Below are 9,239 nucleotides of genomic sequence, written 5' to 3' on the forward strand. Positions count from 1 at the left end.
AATTATTATATGTGTCAATCAGTTCATTAATAAAAAAAAATATGCTTATTTAAAGAATCACGTTAAACGTGTAAATACCCAAACGACGGTGTTTCTAATCCAAAGTAATGCGAAAGATATAACCAAAAAATGCTGCCCAAAGTCAATATTCCACGCGGACAAAGTCGTAGGCACAGCTAGTGATATTAATAAGTATTCTATATTATAATAAATAACATTATAAAAAATTAAATATATCAAATTTGATAAAAATAATAGACACAAAATAAAAATTTATCTTCTTTTTAAAGTAATATATCTCTCATTTGGGGAATTTTAGAAGACATTAAAATTAATGAAATTAAAAATTTAAAATAAAAAAAGAAGGGGACACCCGGATTTGAACCGGAGACCTATCGATCTGCAGTCGATTGCTCTACCACTGAGCTATATCCCCTGTAACATGAGAGTCGAAATAAGGGTTCATATTTATGTTGGATACATTTTTCAATTTTATAAATATTATATATGGGGCCGGTTTTACAAGTTGTGCATTAAGTTTGTTGATTCGATTTTAACAGCAGGAGGTAGAATATGACATTAGGACCTGTTACACCTCAACCAATAAACTACAAGACTTAGGTTCATATGTGCGAGTAGAAATACTTATCTCTAATCCCTAATATTTCCTAACCCTAAGCCTAATTCCTAATCCTAATAATATTATAAATGTGAACGTAAGTTTGTTTGTTACGCTTTCAAACGAAAACTACTTAACCGATTATCATGAAACTTTGTACACATATTCTTGGAGGTATTAGAAGTAGGATAGGATTATTTTTAATAGAAAAATCAATCTGAGCGATGCCGCGGGTAAAAGCTAGTATCTCATAAATAAATAAATAATAATACATCTAAAACAGGCTGGATGAGGATTGCGGAAATAGGGATATTTGGCGCGAGATTGAGGACGCCTATGTCCAGCAGTGGAATGCTATAGGCTGAAGTGAACGTCAATTTTTTTTATTGGTTATTGTTATCCGTAAAATACCGTTCTTCACAACTGTCATCAGTTGTGAAGAACGGTATTTTACGGTTAAAGTATGTTATTTAGTTCTGTAAATTAAAATAATAAATACACGGGAGCAACATATTATTTATTTAAGTGCTAACATTTGTTCTTTAAAGTATGTTATTTGGTTAATATAATAATAATTAACGCCCAACGAAGTGGACACGGGTCTGCTAGTGAAAGTATAAAAGTTGTACTGACCGTACATTTAGGATCTGCCCCACGTTTACAAAGTTTACACAGTAAAGCGGAAGCCGTAAGACTGCAAAGTTAAAAACAGTTGGTAGTTATCAGAGTCATCAAAGCAAACTTAATAATAAAGTTTCAGCGTATTGCTGCAATTAATAGAAAAAAGGGAGTAAAAAGGAGTAAAATGTTAGTTGTACTCCCACACGGGGAGGATTCCATACCATCGCATAATGTAGTTTAAGCAAAATCTACCAGAAAATCGGTTACCTTTTGCATTGAGAATTGCAAAATGTAAAGACGGGCAAATTAATTTCTATTTTTTATGTATATTTATTACATATTATAGTATATTTATTACATATAATTTTTATAAAAATTATTATGTACTGTTTGTTTCCATTAAACAAATAAATAAATAAAATAAATATAATGGATATTATATATGATATATGATGATTGGATATATTGTAATATGTTTTTGCATGGCATTTTCATGGCATTCTATTTTAATGTATTTCTAATATTGTAATGGATTTAATACATATAAAACACGTATAAAATTTCTATTCTCCTAAGAATTGAAAATTTAAAATACTCGAAATACAGTTTCATAGTTACATATTTACTAACAACTGCAGCGAGAATTCCTGAGAGGTGAGCAAACTTTGAGCGAGTGCATCGAGAAGTTTTCGCGTCTTTCAAACTAACATCGAGATAGTATCTTGAATAGGTTAACAAATTTACTTTTATATATGTCATTTTATTTTTTATGCTTCTAGCTGATCTGGAGAACTTTGTAAAGCCTTAGAATTAAATAATATCAAAGTTTATTTATAAAAAAAAATAAGAAAAAAACATTCTCAATCAATTTAGAATTTAGAATTTGCATCTTGTGAATGCAACCTGTTTGACATATTAGATCAAAACAAGTGTGATATTTCATGTATGTAGATGCCTATATACGATTTCTGAACGCACTCTCTTTGACAGGTTCGAACAGTTTGTATAGTTAAAAATTGTTGCTTTTTACTATTTTTCTTGAACTTTCAAGCCTTCCTTGGAAAATTAACTGAAGTAGGGCACAGCAGGAAATTTTCTGTTTAAAATTTGGAGCAGGCGAACTTACTTAAGTTACTTACAGAAGATCACAGCTAAATAACACTGTTTTCAAGCAGTGTTGTGTTCCTGTTGGTAAGTAAGGTGACCAGAGCTCCCGGGGGAAACTGGGGATGGGGTCGGCAACGCACTGGCGATGCTTCTGTTGTTGCAGACGTCTATAAGCTACGGTAATCGCTTACCATCAGGTGAGTCGTACTCTTGTTTGCCGATCTAGTTACATAAAAAAAAAAACAGTCCAGCCATTGCCGAGGTAGTCGATAGTGCGACTAAAAAACCTCATTTCATTTCTTATATAATTTAACACAGATATGTGAAGTGCTACTTGAAATATAGGTCATATTTTCTTTCGATATCTATAATTATTATATTCACGAAATAAAAACGCAATACGAAGTTCAGCCGGTCAGCTAGTATACTTATGTGTATGTGACGTATTCAGAATTGTATATGTCTACAAGACGTATTATTTACTTAGTTGATGAAACGAATTATATTATTTTGTCTTTAATTGTCACCATATATGCTGAAATAATCATGATATAACCTAAACTTCTACTAAGTGGCGAGCCGGCAGCGAGAGAAACGCAGAAGATGTAACCTTATTATAAAATTACTTATTAAGAACAGGACTTAAAAGGTGTAAATAGTTGGAAAGTGGAAGCCCTAGATAGACAGGACTGCAGTAGTAGTCTTAATCAGGCCATGGCTATCATGGCATCATGGCATCATGATCATGAACTATTGTGGATGGTCATGATATACTTTGGAATATCTTCTATAACTTACAATCTTTTACTTATCTTACTATTACGATTTTAACCATAAATTTAATTAGATTTAGAATTGGATTTCTATTTTTCTTTCTACTTAATTTAATAAGGAGAGGTTTTGCTTTTAAACTGGTTCTAAGGGGATACATGGTTAAGTTCAACAATAGCTTAATGTGGATAAATAATAATTATTTTGGTTATTTGGCTGTTTGGTTATTTTGTACGTAAAACATTTTCAAAACGGTGCCACCAATCTATAAAAGGCCTGCGTAAGAGGATTCAGTCAATCTGCAACGTACGGTAAACAAAACATCGCTTCGATCCTTTGATACGTCAAAATAGAAAAATAAGGAAAAGTACAGACGCTAGACAAATCTATTCTTGGAGATAAAATTCTAACACATCTAATTCTATCTGCCAACCCACAGTGGAGCAGCGTGATGGATTAAGCTCTCTTGTTGTGTCTTTATTCTACATGGAAAAAGAGACCCAATAGTGGGATGTTACGGGTTAAATGCATGCATGCATGCATGCACATCCAATTCTATTTACCCTATTTAATTTGACAAGTTTGTTTAATTTATTATAAATAGCTTTTTAACAAAAAACACTGCAAACTATACAGAAACTAAATCGTATTTTAATTGTTTGTTTTTCTCTGTCTGTATATTGACTGTGCATTATGGCAAAATTACTCCATGAATTTAATCGAGTACAACTTTAGTTCATATTACAAGGTAGGATAGCGGGAATGAATATCAATACGCTTAGGAATATTCAGGTTAGATTACTTTTATATAATTATATAATAATCATTATCATTATAATTATAATAATAATTAATAGGTTAGATTAGTTTTATATAATTATATAATAATCATCAGATTCAACATGAAGTGAATCAGTACCAGCACTCAAATACTCATGTTAAATAAACACTTTGACTTTAAGTTTTACTAGGACTTAGTCTGACTGTTAAAACTAGACGTAGTTGAAGAACCTGATAATCATGGAAAGTTAAATTGTTCTGAAGTGTAAAGTAATGACCGTTGTCTTAAGACTAAAATGTTGCACGGCTTAGCACAGCCTATTTCTATTTTAGAGCGACCAGCTTCACTGCCGCTTGCGTTCCGTCGTCACGTTTTTTAAATCATCGCCACTCGGCCCCGCATACAAATTGTGTTTCAACGTAGAGTCACTAACGGGAGAATTTATATACATAAAATTCTCTTGAAAATTTGCTTAACTCTAGATTATGCGTAATTTATTACTAAATCCAGCCTACTTACTTACAAGCCTAGCTTGTAAAGTATGATTAATTTATAATAACGAGTTCCTTTGTAGCCGCTGGACTGTAGCGTCTTTCTTCAAGCTTATTTATTGATGTTACACTGACCCGACGAACTTTGTATCACCGTATTTTTGTTTCTAAACATATCAATTTTTAAATTGATTTCATTTGATGCAAACCTGGTCTTGACAATATTGAACAAAGAGATTTGTCGTTACTTCGTCGTTCCTCGTGATTTGTTTCGGTGATTCTTTTTCGAAGTAAAACTTCTTTACGCACGCTTGACTTGGGGTGGTGGTTACGAAAAGTGTTATCGGGTGAGGCGAACGGAGAATGAGAGCTATTTTTCTCTCATAACCAGTTACGTTTCGTATATTTAAGACACAGTGCAGACCTATTATGCAGGCCTATTGCTAAAGAAGATTTACTTCAGTTGTGGGATCTAAAGCACTCTCTTTTTATTTTAAGTAAAAACATTTGATTATTTATTTGACATACCCTAATGAAAATATTTAATAGTGTTTTGTATAATCATCGCAATCGCCTGTACTTTAATACTATACTATTTTGTATCTCGTATTTTAAAAATAATATATTAGTCATTTTTACATACCTAATGACGTTTTATTCTAAAAAAGATTAAAAATAAACTCGATAAATGCAATAGAAATAGACAAGAAATGTGAAATTATCGTTAACTCTCAAAGGAATAATTTTTACAATAATTACAGGTAAAATATAATTTATAATCGTAATAAATTACTGTCTCTGGAGACTGTGATTCGTACCTTTCCAATATCTTTTTAGATATTATTCGCTGAAATAACTAATTTTTTTTGCGGCTTTACCTGAACTATTTGATTTTTTAAGATTGGATAATATTTTTAGTGACTTTCACTTCAACTTAACAGGTAAAAATAGTTTTCAATTACTAGCATATTCTTTAAGTTTAACTCCCAAGTTCTAATAAAAAATACCATGATGGTCTAAATGGAATCCCAAAACCTTACGTATCTATCACCTAAATATATTAATTCAAAAGAATAAAGAAGACGATCTAAAATTAAATCAAGTTCCCCACTTAGATTACGATTCATATTTCATAATAAATCCACTTTTAATAAATTTCTCAAGTCGAAGGCCGAATGAGAACTCTTTCAAGTGCATTCGTTCAGTCTCTTAGGAGTGAGCAACACTAGGCTTCGATTCTGCTTTCTATGCACAAAGAATGACGTCAAGTCTAGCAAAGATGTGGGAATAAATTTAATATTTAGTTCACGGATTTATTAGTACTGGATATTCCTTTTTAGGAATTTAAAATAAAATGAGTTATGATCATGAATTCGTAGTTACCTTATGTAGATTTTTCTTATACGCGTGTTTGTCATTGAATTGGTCCTAAACAGCTGAACTGTTTTGGTATTAATGTTCACGTATATTTCTATGGGTTCAATAATGGTTTGAAAATACAATTGGATCCGGTAGTTGGCGCTGCTACCGGTATGTCAATAATCAAATTTGGTATCTGTATTCCAGGCAGGACAACCTCTGCCTGTTATTTATATTAAAAAAAAAAATTAAACAATTTATTAATAATTTAAATACTATTGGATTATTTTACAAACATAATGTATTGTTATGGTGGTATATGTTAGTTTTCTCTTTTGTGTGTTTTGTTCAAGCTATTGTTTGTTGTTTAAACATTAGTTTAAGCTTAGCTAAATAATATTTGGAAAAGTGTGCATAAGTGCGACTAAAGTGTACTCCTTAAGATCGATTACGCTTCAGCCTGTAATATCCCACTACTGGGCATAGGCCTCTTTCCCCATGTAGGAGAAGGATCAGAGCTTAATCCACCAAGCTAGCTTAATCCACCACGCTAATAAGATCGATTACCATGACATTAACAATTAAAATGTTTTATTAAATTAAATAAATTCAAATAAAAATAAAATTAATAATATGTACATTTTGTTTTATACAAATCGAAACACAATCCCAATTATGTGATATGATTTTCTAATGTTTACGCGAATTTCACTCATTACTATGAAACAACTTTTTCGGATTTTATCGCGGTTTATTACGGTTTTTAGATTCGTTACTTTTCGGGTGCTTTACAGCAACCATGGTTACGGTAAAATACAGTACACACGTTAAAATACACGGTCAAATAGCTCGAAGTAACTTTAACAAAATGAAACAAGTACTCTGCAACCGCAGACTTAAGATCCCTTTGCGTATTCGACTTCTAGGTTGTTAAATCTGGCCCATACTTCTATACGTATGTGAGGCAAGGACTATTAAAGAAGATCTCAAAAAACGAATAGAAGTTTTTGAGATGTGGGCATATAGGCGTATGCTAGCCATTAGCTGGACTCACAAGAACACGAACGTGGAAGATCTGCGACGCGTCAATCAGAAACGCGAACTTTTGCAGACCGTCAAGATGAGAAAAGTCACATATCTGGGACACGTGCTTAGGCACGATAGATACGAACTATTACAACTCATCATGGTGGGAAAAGTTGCGAAAAAATGAGGCGTAGATCGCAGAAAATAGTCCTGGCTACGCAACATCTGCGAGTGGACAGGCATCGCAAGCGCTGCCGAACTCTTTCGCCTCGCGAAGAATAAACCGAAGTATGCAAAGCTGACTACCAACCTTCGCTAGTCGGAGAGGCGCCGTAAGAAGAAGAAGATGGTCACGGTAGAACATGAAACGTTGGGCATCTAAAAAACTTAATAAACTGCGACAAAATCCGAAAAAGTTATTTCACTGTAATATGTATTATAATTTACATAGCTAATAAGTTTAAAATATTATTAAAAGTAAAACGTTAGTTAAGTGATATTTTTTCAAATTTTTATAACCCTTAAATAACCAGTAGCATTGTTAGTTATTAAATATAATTATGCTTAACTACCCTTGCGGTTAAACCCTCGTCTAGTTAGTATTAGTCGAGTATTTCTATATATTTTTAGTATGTATTCTGACTCCATGAACGGTTTACGTAATACAATAAAAAGAAAAATAAATTAGAGCAGACTTACTGGAGAGAAATGCTGTGTGGCTACGGTAGTAAAGAATATAGCCACGCCCTCTCTTCCCGTGGGTGTCGTAAGAGGCGACTAAGGGATACACAGTTCAACTACCACCTTGGAACTTATAAAGACGACTGATGGCGGGATAACCATCCAACTGCTGGCTTTGAAATACACAGGCCGAGATGGATTGCAGCGTCTTCGGTGCGACAAAACCAGCTCTGCGGTCGCCAACCCGCCTGCCCAGCGTGGTAATTATAGGCAACACACATGAGTTCACGCCATTTGGCGCGAACTTTTGGAGGACTATGTTCAGCAGTGGAGTGCAATAGGCTGAAATGATGTGATGATTACTGGAGAAGAAACTCAACCTTACTAAAGATAGCCAAATAAAACTGCTTTCTATTAGTATTGTGTTCTTGTTGCGAGTATGGTCAGGGTGGTCAGCGCTTTTGTGGGGGGTTGGCAACACTCTTGCGATGCTTTTGTGTTGCAGGCATTTATAGGCCATGGTAACCACTTACCATCAGACCTTATGCCTTTTTTCCACTTTGGTCTTATACGTAACCACGTCTGGTCCTGACTCAAAGGGCTGTATTTCACCTGTTCAGTATGAACACGAAATTCTAATCTACTTTCATCTACAGTCCTTTCCAATTCTGCGCACGTTATTTGTGTGTGTTTATTGTAAAAACTTTTACAATTAGTCATATTCCGAACGTCGTACATTAACTTATTATATTCAAACGCTTCCATATATTAAAATCTATGACGAGTCATGAAATTATATTAAACACTGTTTAAAATTAGTCCTTAATTCAAGCCAATAAGATACATACTTCTATAGCAATATTAATGATTAGTTGTTATATTTACAAATATGTGAAGCGTTCGTACGTAGAAATTATTGAAAAATGTTCGCCTACATGTTATGTCACTGTATTATGTTTTGCATATTTAGATGAGATAGAAAGAAATAATGAGTTTGTGACGGTCGATGTATCTGTAGTCGAGACAAAGAATTTTCGTATTTTCCAACACGTATTAATAAAACATCACGATGGAATATGAGATGGGAGTATATCTCCATTATTATTCGCTCGTTCCGTTAAAATGAAAAAATATGTTCATCGCTTGCGATGTAATCATATTTAAGATTGAATAAGTTTTAGAATTCGGATGTGACTTATCGTTAGTTGTGATCAATTTTTTTTAACGAATGTGTATTCAAATATACAAATATAGTACAAACATAACTCAGGTCAAAACACTTGGGAGTTTAGTTTTGAGAGCAGTTTTATTTCTTTTTGTTTTCGATAAAGCCAGTACAGTTAAAAAATAATTGAGTATTTTTTGGGTCTCGTTTGTTTTATATTTCTAAAAAAGATATTTTTTTTTTTTAAATTAGGTTCAGTTGGAATTACTAAGAAAGTGGATAGGTAGCTTTTAAAGGTATAATCCGTTTCAATGATGTCTTTGATTCTCTGAATTAATTTCAGAAAACGTAGTCCATAACTAACCCATAATCTCCACAAATACCAAAATAACAAATATAATTAAAAAAATCACATTTAAAAAAGTTTGAAAACTATGTACTTGAAAACTAGTTTGATTTAATTTATTTTTATTACAAAAGCACTTCCGTTTCCTGTACTAAAGTGTACCTCATATTCTTTTTATTTTTTTCTTACAGAAGGTATAAAACAAAAATTCAGTCTGTAACATCCCACGGCTAGGCTCCATAGGCCTCTTTATTCATGTAGGAGAAAGATCT

The 9,239-nt window shown here is 32.8% G+C and overlaps 1 non-coding gene across 1 annotated transcript; it reads right to left on the bottom strand.

Annotated features, from left to right (window-relative positions):
• Positions 1–364: 364 nt before the first annotated feature.
• Positions 365–436, bottom strand: Trnac-gca. The gene has a single exon. It is a non-coding gene; the product is annotated as a tRNA-Cys (tRNA).
• Positions 437–9,239: the final 8,803 nt, after the last annotated feature.

Source organism: Melitaea cinxia, chromosome 17 (assembly GCF_905220565.1).
Source record: "Melitaea cinxia chromosome 17, ilMelCinx1.1, whole genome shotgun sequence".
NCBI lineage: Eukaryota > Metazoa > Arthropoda > Insecta > Lepidoptera > Nymphalidae > Melitaea > Melitaea cinxia.